This window comes from Paramormyrops kingsleyae, chromosome 4 (genome assembly GCF_048594095.1).
Source record: "Paramormyrops kingsleyae isolate MSU_618 chromosome 4, PKINGS_0.4, whole genome shotgun sequence".
NCBI lineage: Eukaryota > Metazoa > Chordata > Actinopteri > Osteoglossiformes > Mormyridae > Paramormyrops > Paramormyrops kingsleyae.
The window spans coordinates 14,156,637-14,174,357 of record NC_132800.1 but is presented as its reverse complement, the minus strand read 5'-3'; positions in this window follow the sequence as shown (position 1 = coordinate 14,174,357).

Below are 17,721 nucleotides of genomic sequence, written 5' to 3'. Positions count from 1 at the left end.
TGACGGCCCTGGCCATAACTATCCAGGGACGGAATTGAGGGGTGGGGTAACCCTGGCCCCTGCAATTTAGGGGCCCCCAGGGTAACTCACCTTGTAAGGTCATAAAAACACAGGTTCGTCTCGGCTAGGGAATGTCAAGTTACATAATTTGTTTTTTTTTTGCTAAAAAAAACACATACATCAAATGTTCACACCAAACCATTTAGGTAACAATTGTTGTTAAAATTAAATGTATAACAATATACAAATATACAAATTTGTCTGAACAATCCACCAGCATGATACCCCCCTCCCCCCATTTGGCAAATTTTACCGACAGCTCTCCTGTTTCTCTTTTGGCTCCAAAAGCAGCTGGCTTAACCCCAAAGGGATTTGTTCTGTCTCTTGTTTCCAGGGTTAACACTAGACTGCCTGTAATACTCAGGGGCTTCCTGTCTCTTGCTGGGCTGCACCTCAGGTACCCAGCAGGCCCAGGCTCTGGTGTGACCTCTGGCAGCTCCGTAGGATCTTGTCCAGTGTGAGAGAAAAATTGACTAGAGGGATATTTTGTAATCAGCTTTGAAACTGTATCTTTGTGCAACTAGATGACATCTTGCTAAACGCTCTGAAACCTCAAACTCGCCTGAAATATCGCGAGACACTCATCGGCCGTGAGGGGAGCTTTGCTACCAATCGTTTACATTACCTGGTGACGCAGCTTGCTGGACGAGCCTTCTAACCCAGGTTACTAAGCGATACTGGTAATTAGTGAATCCCATTTAAGTCTCACATTAACAGACTCACGGGGATACCGCAATTGAGTTTGGAGGAGCCGACCATTCGGCATAACAACTGGTTAATAATCAGCATTAAATAATAAATTAAAATGTAATTAATTTCAAAACATATTGGTGGAGATATTAAAATTTACCTGACCTAATATTTCCTGCATTAAACATGCTCAAACTCAAGCCTCAATCTGAACAGAGCTAAGGAGCCCATGAGAATCTATTTATTATCAAAGCAGAAACATCCATCCCTGAAGACAATCTATTGTCCAGTCATGCTTAATCAATATAGAGCAGTAGCTCTGTTCCAGCTGCATGCTGAGCATTGACATTTAAAATGCACTTTTCAATCTACCTTCTAATTCCAGCTCGCAAGAAGTCAGTCTTTACAGTAATCCTCATTCTTTTATCTCAGATGTGATTTATACAGAAGACAGACAAAACTTCTGTTTAAATTTCCAAAGACAAAGGGATTTGTAAAAGTTAAAAAAGTTTTAAAGTTGAAGTTTTTTTTCCTTGTAGCTTGTTCGCCTGTATGTCTCTTGACTGAAAGTCTGAGTGTTTAAAATAATGTTTAAATGTATATTTACCTTTGATCTGTAGGAAAAGGTCCCTCTCTGAAGCGGATTGGGTGGACCATTGACCTGTCACTCTTCATGGAAACACAGCTGGGTACAGGTGAGCCTGCTCTCTCCGTCAGGACACTGTGGACAGTGAGAGGAAAGCTCCTCATTATATAAATATAACCCATATACTGTGGACAGGGTCACATTAAATCTTCAGCTGTTTAACCTTCTGCTCTGTCTTCATGTACTTTGATATGCTGTGAAGCTCTTGATGCAAACATGCTTGTTTACATTTAGCTTATATGTGAAATAAAGTGTCTCACCTAAAATGAAGATCCCAGTATGAAAGGTTTAGTATCATTGTTACAGCCTCCGTTGCTAGACTTGCCTGTTGTTGCTTGATAATAACATAACATTACATTACATTACATAACATTACATAAATTTAGCCTTAAATGAGGTTTCCCACAATTAGTTTCACCAAGTTACCAATAAAAAATTTTGCAGACCGGCTACTGGACTGCCATTGAATACCGATAAAATGTTCTGAATGGGGGGGGGGGGGGTGCAGAGACCAAAAATATAAACTTTATTTTAGCATACAGTGGTACCTCGGCTCACGAACTTAATTCTTTCGAGGAATCAGTTTGTGACCCAAAAAGTTTGCGACCTGAATTAATTTTTCCCATTTAAAATAATGTAAATACAAATAATTCATTCAAACCTCAGAAACACTGATTTTTTTTTCAATTTTTTATGTTTTTGTGTGACATATTGACTTAAATTAAAATAACCTTACTTGTACACAAATAAAGCTAAATTAAATAAAACATGCAGTACAACTGAGCATACGCTTGTTGGTGGGCTGGTCGCTCGAAAGACTAAAAAAACTAAACAATTAACATTAAAAGACTGAATAACAGTCAAAACAATACAGTAATTTCGAAAATGTGATTTTTTTTTATACTGTACATTATTTTTATATGCCTAAAATTTTTATGTACATTTCGTGATGCCACGCGCTGTATGGCGATGAACTTCTTTGTTTGTACTGTAAACAAACAATACGCAGTTGCCGCTATGTGTGAATTGAGAATATAACACTTAAATAGGAGTTACTTAATAATTTATGTTATTAATGAAGTATTGTAATTTTATGCATAGATATGAGTGTTAAAAACCATCACAAACATGTTTATCAAACACTGAAAGGTACCGCTATAACATAACATTATTTCTCTCTCTATTTTTTTTCTTTTTTCAGATAGGCTATTCAACCTCTGAAGAGATATAGTAAAGACATACATCTACAACAAGTATTTTATACATTCCACAACCGTTCTTGGGCATAATGTGCACTTCTTCATGTTTCGGGTGGTTCTTTGGGGCACTTTTGGGTGATGTTTGTGTGTTTGCAGCCTGATTTTGACAAACCGCACCCGCCCGTACCCGTCATACTTAAACCCGTATCCGAACCGTTATCCGACAGAAATAAAATAAAATTCCGCACCCGATCCGCTATAAATAAATACCGACACCCGACCGACACCCGAATGAAAATCAGTCAGATAGCCAAAATTAAAGACAAAAGTTTATTGCCACAACAAACGACCAGTGACATGTGCAACATCAGTTGAAAAGGCATAGTTAAATGTAAATGTTGCTTAATAACAGCCTAATAATAAGCAAAACAAACGGTAGTAGCCTACCTCCAAACTCAAATAATGTTTGATATTGCCACGCCCACACATAGCCTTACCAGCTTACAATTAAATGTCTTAATAAAACTAATATTATATAAAATGTACATTAGGCTACCCTGCACATTATTGGGTTTTATAGGCTACCTACGTGCACGGTCCATTTTCCTTTGATTACCCGATTGGAATTCCTACGCGCAGGCAACTAGCGTTTGGTGCGGTGCTTTATACTGTATAACTGTGTTAAAAAAGGATATCGTCCACAGTTGATGGCCTCAGCTTACTACTTCAGCATCCATTTCGAACAACTGCAGGAGATCGCATCCGTTTTTTGGTAACACTTTACAATACTGGTCAACAAACAAGCATAAATTAATAAATGAACTAATCCCAAAGTAACCATGAGTTAATGCATTTATTAACAATGTACACATCAGGAAATCCTGAAGCATGCACCTTAAGACCCAATGAAGTCATACAAGATTAAGCATTACTAAATGTCTTTCTTACCTACTAACATTTCTGACCTAATTAATTAATTAGTAATTAATAGAATATTGTATATTGCTCTTGTTTTACCTCTAATTCTAGGTTTGTGTGAGTGCTTGTGAAAAAACTTTTCACTTAACTGATATAGTTAATAGGTTATAACATTTAATGTATTGGGGTATTCTTTGTTTGATCCTTGTCTTTTTTGCTGGTTCTTTGCAGCGGATAATTTCTAGACTGCAATATGGACAGTTTCATTCATTTTGAAGGGTTGTTTGTTTTCAGCAAAAGTTAATGTAATTTCTAATAATAGATACTTCATTGATCCCTGTGGGGAAATTGTTTTTATGCCTCTCTCAACTTTCTCTTTGCAGAGAAAGTTGTCCATGAAGTTGTCCCCAGGCAGCTGGGGGTTAAGGGTCTTGCTCAAGGAGCCACAGATGTGCTGAGGCTGGGTTTGAACCGGTGACCTTGTGATTACAGGTACACAGGCTTAGCCCACTGAGCCACACACTGCCCCCAATAATGAGCATTCATTGAGAAAAAAATTGACATGTAAAATGTATGATAAACAGTGGTAAGTGAATGTAATCTCAACATATTGGTCAATGACATGCATATATGTTTGCGTCGTTTTTTTTTGGTAAGACATTTTATTATGAATTTATCCTTGAGTAAACTAAGTATGCTTTATAAAAGTTTGCCTATTTCCGGTTACTTAATGACCTGTACCTATAATAATTGATGGTTTGTTAATTAATGATAATTTCATGACTTTACTTGATGGGGCACATCATTATTAACTAATTGATGAAGTAGGTATGTAATAAAAAATAAAAAATGTGTAACTGAGAATGTAGCAATCCAGATCATGGGTATGTCAATGAGAAGCCAAAATTGCTTGTTTTTTGTGTTGGTGGCAGTTGTGGACAGTTGACTATAGTTTGACTTAAAGCAGATATTTCTGTATGGAACTGCTCCGAGACCAAGTATGTTCCTGTACTAACACATAAAAGCTGCTCTGCACCCTCACAGAGGCTTAAGGTATGATATCTGCAGAAAATCTCCCTGGAAATGTTGATCACCAATTTAGGGCACTGTCTTATTATTTAATTTAGGTTTACATTCATTCGGTTTACATTTGCAGCATTTAACAGACACTTTTATCCAAAATGATTTCTATTTCCTAACTACAGGGGACAGTCTCCCTGGAGTCACTTGGGGTTAAGAGTCTTGCTCAGGGACCCAATGGTGGTAGTGCTGGAGGTAGGTTTCAAACCCATCACCTCTTAGTCCAGCGGTGAGTATCCTACCACTAGGCCACCACCACCGTATTTAGGTAAAACAACAGAGCAATAGACAATATTCTATTAATTAATTAATTTGGTCAGAAATGTGTTAGTAGGTAAGAAAGACATTTAGTAATGCTTAATCTTGGATGACTTCATTGAGTGTTAAGGTGTATACTTCAGGATTTCCTGATGTGTACATAGTTAATAAATGCATTAACTCATGGTTACTTTGGCATTAGTGCATTTATTAATATATGCTTATTTGTTGACCAGTATTGTAAAGTGTTACCTGTTTTTTGAAAATTAAAGTGGGAGAGATTTCCAGGAATGGCCGTTCAGGCATAAATTGATGTGGATTTTACATTTTATCATCTTGAATGCAAGGATTTTGTCACTAAAATATATCCCTAGGGTATTTTTTGTTGGCACATGATGTTTTGAAAACCACAATTTAGCTCTCCTGCGTCCAACCCGACCCAAACCCTTATCCGACACAGTAGAATATTTTTCACCCGTTTCTTCAAAATTTGTGGGTCACCCGTTGGGTACCCGAACCCGTGCAGGACTCTGCCTGGCAGGACCTTTATGGGAGAGATGGTCGTACATATTAATATAGATGGAGTTATGATACTAGTCTAGTTCTGTGTCTTGTTTTCTGCTTACCTATACAGTTTACAAAACCAACCTGTGTTTTTAATATAAGATAAAACCAGGGAAGTTACTTGAAATGTTTTCATATTTTTTCTATAATTGCAGATTTGCACAATAAATATTCTACGTTGATGACTATTTTGAAATGTGTTAACAGTTTATCATACAACTTCCCGCTGCAATGCCTTTGCTATAGACATATGTTGCCCTTTCAGTTAACACAAATCATCTACCCTACGGACCTGAATCAGTCAAATCTCAAGGAACTGAATTAAGACTGATTACTCTCTCTTTCAAGAATGCTGGAACGTTTATTTTTTATGACCGTGTGTAAAGCAGTACAAACACACAGGTTCTGTCTTACCTCTCAGTTCTCTTTGTTTTACACGCCACAGGGGGGGTCATTTCAGAAGCAGCTCCCTCCATTTTTGTGCCAATCTAGACCAGATGACTGATGCTGGGGCCTCTATGAACAGGAAGCGTAAATAGTAACATATATGCATAATATCTAGCAGCTATTACATGCAACGGGTGTGGCCACTATACCCTCCTGAGACCCCACCCATTCATTTATGTCCATTGTAGTGGACATTTTATTTTTGCATCTCTCTTTTCACTGATGTTAGGAAACGTATTTATTCCTGTTGTACACTAAAGAGGACATGCTGTGAAATTAAAAATAAACTTGAACAAATTTAAATTGTAAGATTTCCTCCAAAGACAAATAACCTAAAATTGAAGGACACTTTTTTCCTTGGGTCTCAGGAGGATACAGGTGAAACTCGAAAAATTAGAATATCGTGCAAAAGCTCAATATTTATTTTTCAGAAAGTGAAATTCATATTTTACAGATTCATTACACATAGAGTGAAATATTTCAAGCCTTTATTTCTTGGAATTTCGCTAATTATAGCTTACAGATAATAAAACCCAAAATTCACTGTCTCATAAAATTAGAATATCACATAAGATCAATATAAAAAAGGATATTTTAAACAGAAATGTCAGGCTTCTGAAAAGTATGTTCATTCCTATGCACTCAATACTTGGTTGGGCCTCCTTTTGCATGAATTACTGCCTCAATGCGGCGTGGCATGGAGGCGATCAGCCTGTGGCACTGCTGAGGTGTAATGGAAGCCCAGGTTGCTTTGATAGCAGCCTTCAGGTCATTTGCATTGTTGGATCTGGTGTCTCATCTTCCTCTTGACAAGGTTCAGGTCAGGCGAGTTTGCTGGCCAATCAAGCACAGTAACACCATGGTCATTGAACCAGCTTTTGGTACCTTTGGCAGTGTGGGCAGGTGCCAAGTCCTGCTGGAAAATTAAATCAGCATCTCCATAAAGCTTGTCAGCAGAAGGAAGCATGAAGTGCTCCCAAGATTTTCTGGTAGATGGCTGCGTTGACTGTGGACTTCAGAAAACACAGTGGACCAACACCAGCAGATGACACGGCACCCCAAATCATCCCTGACTGTGGAAACTTCACACTGTACTTCAAGCAACGTGGATTCTGTGCCTCTCCCCTCTTCCTCCAGACTCTGGGACCTTGATTTCCAAATGATATGCAAATTTTACTTTCATCTGAAAAGATGACTGTCTTTTGGACATCTGTCAAGACAGCAGTCTTCCCCATGATTGTGAATTCTACTGAACCAGAATGAGAGACCATTTAAAGGCTCAAGAAACCTTTGCAGGTGTTTTGGATTAATTAGCTGATTAGAGTGTGACACTTTGAGCCTACAATATTGAACCTTTTCACAATATTCTAATTTTCTGAGCTTTTGGATTTGGGGTTTTCATGATCTGTAAGCCATAATCATCAAAATTATAATAAATACAGGCTTGAAATATCTCGCTTTGCATGTAATGAGTCTATATCATATATTTGTTTCACCTTTTAAGACGAATTACTGAAATAAATTAACTTTTGCATGATATTCTAATTTTTTCAGTTTCACCTGTATATACTGTAGGTGTGTGTGTGTGTATATATATATACTGTATATACTGTATATATATATATATATATATTAGTGCTGTCAAACGATAAAATTTTTTAATCAGATTAACCACAGGGTTGCTGTGGATTAATTTCGATTAATAACGATTAAATATCATTCATTTTTAATCTATATTAATCGCATTTCATTTTGCATGAGCAAACAGACTCAAGAAAAAAGGGAATATATATGCACTTAACATGTTTACTGAACATCTTGAACACGAGTCGGATGCATTCCATCTGCCACAGAAGTAGCAATACCATGGACCCATATCAAAAAGCAAGATTTTTTGCTTAGCTGGACAACTTGTCGGATTTAAGGTACAGTAAAACCGGTCTAAGTCGACACTCGCGGGACCAGCTTAAAAGTGACGATTTAGAGAATTGATGAGATACACCTAAGTCGACACTTTGGCGACTTATGTCTATCTCGCCGTTTTGTCGACTGGTAAATATAACTCGCCGTTTTGCCGACTTATAAAGTCGACACTTCGGCGACTTATGTCTATCTCGCCGTTTTGCGGACTAGTAAATATTAGTGTTGTAGTCAAGACCGCCTAAACCGAGACCAAGACATTGCCGAGACCGGAGGGTATCAAGACCAAGACACTGCCGAGACTTGAGGGTACCAAGACCAAGACCAAGACACACTAAGGCGAGACCAAGACCAAGACTGGCCAAGACCAAGACCAAGACCGAAAACAGACTAGGGCTAGAATCGACATCACATTACTCAGATCAACTGTAGAGAAAAAAGGCATTGCTGTAAAGTGTCATTACTCGTTAAATCAAATTCATGTTATCTTTTCAATTATATTGTCCATATGTCCATATGTCTCTCATTTAAAATCTCCCAGATTTGTCATAGTTACGAGGCCTGATGGAAAATAATATTCTCAGCAATCCTCTCCTATAACCATTTTATCAGACCTCGTCAAGGGAAAGAGGTGGGATGTACCAGAAAGATGTTCATATTAAGTACCAGGGAGAGAGGCCTCGGGTAAGCTATGAATACCGCTATGTGATGATCCTCTGCTTTGAATTGAAGAGAATGAGCCTCCAGATTGACTTGCACCTCCAAGACCGTGCTTTCTAATGAATGTGAAATACCTAATTTAATTGAATTATAACTATGCTATTAGTGCTGGGAGATAAAACGATCTCGATTTTTTATCGATAAAAAATAAGGATGATCACGATGATACACACAGACTATAAAACTCGATCAACCAAATTTGCTCCGTTTTAGAGAATGCGCTGAGACAGACAACTCGATGGCCTATCGAGCAGAGGTTTACTGAACGCCAGCACAACAGCCAATCACCGACGACGTTTGCCCATCCTCCCTTAAAGAAGCAATGGGTGCGTTCGACTGCAGCTGACGCAACGTGGAGCGCGATCTGCCGGCGGCTGCAGGGGTGGAGTATAAACTGACTGCAGCCAAGTCAGACAACTTCTACTCCTCGTAGTCTGTGAAACCTGACTGCCAGAAGGGTGTAGATAAATCTATACAAATATCACCTGCATGCCTTCTTCACAGATTGGACGATCGGTATGTCTTTCTGATTGTTATGTCTTTCTGATGGGTTTGTCTGTCTGATGGGTATGTCTTTCTGATGGGTCTGTCTGATGGGTCTGTCTGTCTGATGGGTCTGTCTGTCTGATGGGTATGTCTGTCTGATTGGTATGTCTGTCTGATTGGTATGTCTGTCTGATGGGCATGTCTGTCTGATGGGCATGTCTGATGGGTCTGTCTGATGGGTATGTCTTTCTGATGGGTATGTCTCATGGGTATGTCTTTCTGATGAATATGTCTGATGGGCATGTCTTTCTGATGGGTATGTCTTTCTGATGGGCATGTCTCATCGGTATGTCTTTCTGATTGGTATGTTTTTCTGATAGGTATGTCTGATTGATATGTCTGATCGGTATGTCTTTCTGATCGGCATGTCTGATCGGTATGTCTTTCTGATCGGCATGTCTCATTGGCATGTCTTTCTGATGGGTATGTCTGATAGGTATGTCTTTCTGATGGGTATGTCTGACGATTAAACAAATAAAGCACAACATTACAGTAACTAACAATAAATAAACCACTAACTTACGTGTACTGTTAGAGCATTTATGTAATTTATTTAAACTTTATTTTACCAGTAAATGAACTGAAACCAGTTCTCACTGCTTCATGTGCTTTTCGGGAGAAATAGCCGATAACGCATTGGAACTTCCTGGGATACAAACGTCATGCGTGTGACTAAAATCTTCAGCCAATAAGGGCAAAGTTGTGTCGTCACGGAGGTGGTTCCAGTTTGTGCTGCACGGTCTGTCTCAAGTCGTCTTGCTCTCGCGAGGATTTTGTACCATGTGACATCGTGACGCGTGGTGACGTTTTGGAACATTTCTTTGCCGACTTCGCTATCATGCGATGTGTATGAAGTGTGTGGACTGTGAAGCACTGTGCCTATTGAGAAAATGTATACAATGTAACGTTTTTTAAAGTAGATGCATCTGACTGGTTGCATTTGAATTGAGGCGCGTAATGAATAATGATACTGTTCTGTGAGGATGTGCTGTTTTCTCTTTTTTTTTCCCCATCCCATCGAGACCGCTATGTCCGAGACCAAGACAAGACCGAGACCAAATAGGGTCGAGACCAAGACAAGACCGAGACCACAAAAAATTGGTCTACAGCACTAGTAAATATAAACACCATACCTCTACTACACCGCACTATACACGCGAGACTTAAGACCAGGGAGCGACTAGTTTCGATAGGTGGGGATTCCCCGTTTCTACATTGCCGTGGTGACAAGCAGGCGGCAGGAATGCAGCAATTGGGGTGTCGACTTACAGGTAGGAAAATCCATTCATTTGTGTTGTTCGGGACCGGGATTTAGGTGACGACTAAGGGAATTTAACGACTTACAAGCGGCGATTTACACAAGGAATTTTAATGGAAACATCATTAGGAAAAATCGGGACTTTTGCTTGAGCGTCGACTTGTGCACATTGACGAGTTACAAGCCGACGACTCTACTGGACTGAGTTTTACTGTACCTCAGTTTAAATGGTCTTTATCTTCGTTCACTTACAATTAGCCCAAACTACCTTAAATCCGACAAATAATCCGACTAATCATAAAATCCAATTCTAGCCCGGTTAATTGCCATTGTTAGCAATATCATTTGAAAAAACGTGTGGTGCTTTACGTATAAAAATCTGTAGCAACACGTCCACAGATAAGTTGGATGGTATAGTGTGTGCGACCGATTTAATGAGCCACAAATGAGAAGTAGTGCTTAAACAGTATAAAACTACAACTTTCCCTTCTGTTAATAAAAGGCGCAGCCATCTTGGATTCTGAACTCGGGATCCTCTGTGCTGCTCCGAGATATTTCTCAGATTGCCGAGAAACGGGAGCGCGCATGTCGTCACTTCCAGCTTCAAAACTCCGAATCCGACTCGGAATACGAGTTCCCGGGGCAAATGGAATGCACCAAAACTGCCAAAAATGGGTTGACAGAGACATTTCAGGGATTTTGAGTCATTCTGCACTGCAGATGGGTGAATTGCGTAAAAATTTTAATCAGATTAATCATGATGATGGATTAATCCGCGTTAACCCGTTAATTTTGACAGCCCTAATATATATATATTGCTGCATTCCATTTGCCCTCGGAACTCGGATTCCGAGTCGGATTCCAAGTTTTGAAGCCAGAAGTGACGACATGCGCACTCCCGTTTCTCGGAGATCCGAGAAATATCTCGGATAATGCAGAAGATCCCGAGTTCAGAATCCAAGATGGCTGCGTCCTTTATCAACAGAAGGGAAAGTTGTAGTTTTATCCTGTTTAAGCACTACTTCTCATTTGTGGCTCATTAAATCGGTCGCACACACTATACCGTCCAACTTATCTGTGGACGTGTTGCTACGGAGTTTTATATGTCAAGCACCGCGCGTAATGTGTTATCAAGTGATATTACTAACAATGGCTACCAATTAACCGGGCTTGAATTGGATTTCATGATTAGTCAGATTATTTGTCGGATTAACGTAGTTCGGACTAATTGTAAGTGGACGAAGATAAAGGCCATTTAAACTGCGGTACCTTAAATCCGACAAGTTGTCCGGCTAAGCAAAAAATCTTGCTTTTTCATATGGATCCATGGTATTGCTACTTCTGTAGCAAATGGAATCCGACTCGGTTTTCCCGAGTTTTTAGCGGATGTGACGTAATCTCAGAATTCGAAAATCGGATCCCAAGGCAAATGGAATGCAGCATATACAGTATACACACACACACACACACGTATGTCTGGGGTCTCCCAGGACTGGTTTGAGAAACAGTATAGACTAGAGCATCTGCTCTGATATATACTGTATAGCCTCATATTCGATATTCAGCATTTTGGGCTCATGGCGACTGTTGTATACCCCTATGTTTCCCAGATTGCCTTACGTACGAATTTTAATTAGTTTTTGAATGTTTGAATGTCAGCATTGACTTTTTTATGGATTAATTTGTGTTATCAATTAGCTGTCAATATGTATGAAATAGAGCAATGGCATGTAATGTGGATAAAATGTAATAATTAATAACTGTTAGAGAGAAAGTGATCCTGAAAATCCAAGGGGTGTACATTGTCCCCCAGGTTCCCCTGATCAAGGCATACTTCATAGGACATACCTGTCTCATTTGGTTTCAGAGCTATTAACCCCTTAATGCAGGGGTGCCCAACTCCTGGTCCTGGAGGGCCGGAGCCCTGTGTAGCTTAGTTCTTTCCCTGTTTCACCATGAATGATTCAGCTCAAGAGCTGTGTGGTAATTAGCACAAGGAGTTAAAACAGGTGTGTTAAATGAGGGGAAACCCAAAAATGTGCAGGGCTCCGGCCCTCCAGGACTGGAGTTGGGCACCCCTGCCTTAGTGTGTTGCCCCATTGCACTTTAAGTGGATGCAATATAATAATTAATAACTATTACAGACAAAAAATAATCTGAAAATCCAAGGGGTATGCATTGTTCCCTGTAGTCCACTGATCAAAGCACACTTCATTAGATGTGCCTGTCTTGTCTAGTTTCAAAGTTATTAACTGCTTCATTTATTGTCCCATTGCACATTATACGGATACATTTGAACATTCAAAAATTAATAAAAAAAAATCGTACGTAAGGCAATCTGGGAAACAAAGGGGTGTGCAACAGTCGCCGTGAGCCCAAAATGCTAAACCACCATATCAATACAGTTTAAAGGACCTATTATATTAGCTATTAACACGATTTTGCTCAAATCACGTAATGGTTTGAAACGAAGAAATAATCGGTATGCATCGTTGTCTGTGTACTGGACATCACAATTCTGTCATTAAAAACGTCCCACCTTACTTCCGTTAAAAGTTATTAAAGCCAGAAAACTGAATATCGAATATGAGGCTAACAACCGCGGTCCCAAACCTAGTTTTTTTTTTTATTATAAGTTGCATCTGTTGACTAAAATCTTACCTCGTAATACAGAAGCTTATCCGTGTTTCTTGACAAAATGGAGAGTCCAGCATTAAAATACTTTCACTTTCATTTACAAACAGTAAATGCTGCGTATCAAACGCGGAAGCGGTCTAAACAGAAATGGACACGGACTCAGTGGCCCGGTGTAGGATTGTTGGGGATATTATCCAGCGACTTGATAATTAACGAGTAACAATAAGAGAAAGGGGACAAGCTCCCGCCGCCACCTAATTCTGTCATGACGCACATTTTGCGTTATACTTGCACACATAAAACGCAGTTCTACAGTGACACTTAAATCAATAACACACATAAATCATTATCACACAATCTTACTCATGATTCATTTTTCACATTTGTCGCCGCCCTACGGCTGCTTTAGATAGATCCCTCTGTGTTTCGAGACAGACATGTCCTTCAAAGTGTGATTTGAACAGTGCACTGTGCTATAATGTACAATATATCGATTTACAGGAGTACCAGATCTGAGATGTGTGCACTGTCGTAGACGGTCCCCTGCTCTAAGCACTTTACTAGATGTGTCTTATATTGTCTTACAGTTATTAACCCATGTAGGCTATGTATTGTCTTATTGCACATATATGGATACAGTAAAATGATTTTATTTCATCAGCAGTGGATAAACCTTGCAACAGTGTAGTAGATATGAAAACACATCCACTGCTGATGAAATAAAATCATTTTTTTTAGCTCATTCTTAGTTAACGTTGAATTATCTCAGTTATAAAAATGTGAATGGCCAATATGAACCAGTATGATCATTCTGTATGGTTATTTTTAACATTTTTGTTTATTGACTGTTTACTTTTAATATAAGCTAATTTAAATCATATTTGAAAAAATAAAATACATACAATACCAGGTTACACGAGCAAGACTTAAAGCAATCCGATTCCACTGTTGTATGACATCCACATACAGTATATTGCCAAAAGTATTGGGACACCCCTCCAAATCATTAAATTCAGGTGTTCCAATCACTTCCATAGCCACAGGTGTATAAAATCAAGCACCTATGCATGCAGACTGCTTCTACAAACATTTGCGAAAGAAAGGATCGCTCTCAGGAGCACACTGAATTCAAGCGTGGTGCCATGATATGATGCATTGATGCCACCTGAGCAAGAAGTCCATTCATGAAATTTCCTTGCTATTAAATATTCCACAATGAAGTTGTAGGAGCTAAATGGCTCCTAACTGCATATATGTAATCGCACTTGACTTTGAGCTTAAAGGGATGTCTGTCACTTAAAGAGGTTTACGCGCTCATACGGGAGGGGAGGGGAGGGGAGGGAGGTATAGTGGCTTTCAGGAGTGGGGTTTCACGGTTTTTCTTTGACCGTTGTTTTAAGACGATGTGAGGGGGATATAGGGCTCTCGAAGGAACAAACAGGCACACTTACGTTCGCTTTTAAAAACTATTTATTACAAGTAATACAAAATAACCTTGCATTAAAATCAATACCAAAATATTGGATCAAAGGCAATGCAAAATAATCACAAGTGATATCCAATAATTTTATATATATATGGATTATATATTATATAATTGGATTATATATATATATATATATATATATATATATATATATATATATATATATATATATATATATATATATATATATATATATATATATATATATATATATATATATATATATATATATATATTATAATCCAAGTATTTCACTGCATATCGTAATGTATATGACTGTGTATGTAACAAAAAAAAATGAATTTGAATTTATATATATATATATATATATATATTTATTAAAGAATACAAGAGATTATAGGTATACAAAAAGTGACAATGAAACATGCATATATAGAAAGTGCAAATTGATATTATGGTTATTGTGATAATTGATTGAATCAACACATTGACACTGCAAAGCTATTCACACTCGGACGTGCCATCATCACCTACCTTCACTCTTAGACTGGGGAGCCCGTTTCAGTCCTGGCAGAAGACCAACACGTGAGTCCCGAGAAAGTGCCGGGCGATGTGCGCTGTATCCCACGGCTGAGCTCCAGTCAGTACTGAGATCTCCCCCTTCCTTTATACTGTAAGAAAACCTCTGTGGTTATTAAGGATCTATTCTTTAACTATCCTAGCCCGCTCCCCACAGGTTACCTACCCAGCAAGCCCAAGGGATACACGCCACCAATTTTGGGATCAAATACTTTATTTAATTAATTCATCTCCCCTCAGCCGACCCCCAGCACAATACAACCAGCCAGGGAGCAGATAAACAGGCTGTAACCCCGCCGCCAGAGTGTGTCACATAGCAACTCAGTAGGTTCACCAGCACCCCACTCACAGAAGCACAGCAAGCCAAGCAAAATCGTAATTCACATTCGATTACACCAAACACCCCCCTCCGAGGCGGCAGCGTACACCATCCCATCCAGCCCTCCCTTAACCCACCGTATTGCACAGACCCGATCGGCTGACCATCCTAAAAACACATACACACACACACACACACACACACACACAAGAAGAATCTTAAAAAAGGACAATTCCCTTTCCTCTACCAGACCCACCCACGGGGTCTAATCAACTAAGCCCCAGGGATTAAACAAGGCTGGGAACCAACTTCCTCCTGGAATGACAGTAGTCTCACCCGCCAGCAACAGTGTCGCCCTAATAAATCCGCGCAACATCTACCTATTTCACCCCCCTACCTGTCTTCGCCGGCAGCGATCCTAATGACCGCGACCAGCACTAATCAGCCCCTCACGCAACACTGACCGGCATTCCTCTCCTTGTCTCCAACTTTTCCCCTCTTATCACCACACTCCGCTACATGCCCCTCCCCCGCTTAGTTATTGATTTCACCTGTGGCTAATCTCCTTATTACTCCTGGACAATCTCATCCATTCACCACACTTCCCCCTTGCCAGGAAAAAAAGACTCGTCCCCGAGTCAGTCCAACCCCAATTCAAAATCCTTCGTCCACACCGGCCGCCGCTTCTCCCGCCGCAGATGTCCTCGTCCTGAGAGGAGTGGCCGCACCATTTCCTCGGCCTCCATGTTGCTGTCCTTTTCACTCTGGTCTCCGACTCTCTCATCCCCACCAGTGATCCAATGTCCCTCTGGCTGGCCCTCTGCTGCTTGTAACCCTCGATCAGCTCCCATTACTTCCACCTCCTGCAACCTGGCTGCAGCTGCTGGTATACACGGTGGTGCCTCCCTGTCCACCTCCACCGGCTCGGACGACCTTGGCAGGGGTGTTGAATCCATAGGTGGGTTACTATCCAGAGGATCCTCCTTTTGCACACTGGATGGTTCCCCTGCACCAGACAAACAGACAAAAGGTTTAAGCCTATTAAAATGCACTATTGTGTCCGAACCCCCTTCAGGCTGGCCCACTCTATAAAGGACATCAGAAATTACTTCCAACACCTTAAAAGGGCCCTTATAACGTCTCTGTAATTTGGGACAACGACCCCTCTTCCTCGCTTTATTCTGCACCCATACCTGCTCTCCCACAACATAGTGCTGATGATTTACTCTAAAATCATAAACCGCTTTTTGCTGTGCAGAGGCCCGTTCCTGGTGTCTCTTCACTGCCCTCACCACAGTAGACAACGTATCAGTGAGTGCCTTCACATACTCTGACACCACCGAAAACCTCTCCTGATGACCCATATTCCACATCACATCCACAGGGAGAATGATCTCCCGACCAAATAACACCTTATATGGTGTGCACCCTGTGGGCCATAAGGACATACGGTAATAGAACGTCCCAGTTCATCTGGTTGTCCTCCACAAACAATGCCAACATAGACAACAGGGTTCGATTGAATCTTTCCACCATCCCATTAGATTCAGGATGGTAGGGAGATGTTCGCGTCTTCTGTATACAAAGCAACTGGCACATCTCTCTGAACAATGTAGATTCAAAATTTCTCCCTTGGTCAGAATGTATACTGCGTGGAGCCCCTAACCTACACACCCACTGCTCTACCAGGACTTTAGCCAACGATTCTGCTTCCTGGTTTGGCACGGCATAAGCCTCCGTCCATTTTGAAAAATAATCACTCACCACTAAAACATATTTATTTTTTAGTGGGGTTTCAGGCAAGGGACCCAATATGTCCACAGCCAGACGTTCCATAGGTCGGGATGTCACAGAGGGGTTCAGAGGAGCCCTAGGGGGAAGGCCATGAGATTTACGAGAAGCACAGTCCGGGCACGTTCTACAAAACTGCAGAACATCCCTAAACCACCCAGGCCAAAAGAAGCGATCCTTAACTTTAGCTTGTAATTTCTGAATTCCCAAGTGCCCCCCTGTGGCAGTACTATGCAGCATTTGCAAAGCCGCCAGTACCAAGCTCCTAGGAAGCACCACCTGGGCCCCGGGGGCTGCATCAGAGTAACTTGGTGGGACCCGGACCAGCCGCTGGCCTTGTAACTGCAACTGGCCCCACACACACTGGTATTTCTTCAACTCGGGATACTGCTGCCATATATCCACCCCACTCTGCAACCCCTGTATTAAACTAATAATTACACTAATCTCACCATCCTCCCTCTGTGCTTTACTTACTTCATCCTCCAACCCAAATTCCACCCCACCAGTCTGAGTTTGGGCCTCCACCCTTACTACACAAATACTGTCAGAGGGCCCTTTCTGCCCTGAAGAGGGGATAGGGGAGCTAGCCACAGCCACTTCCTCTGGCAAAGCCTCAGGTAAGGACAAAGGCCTACGGGA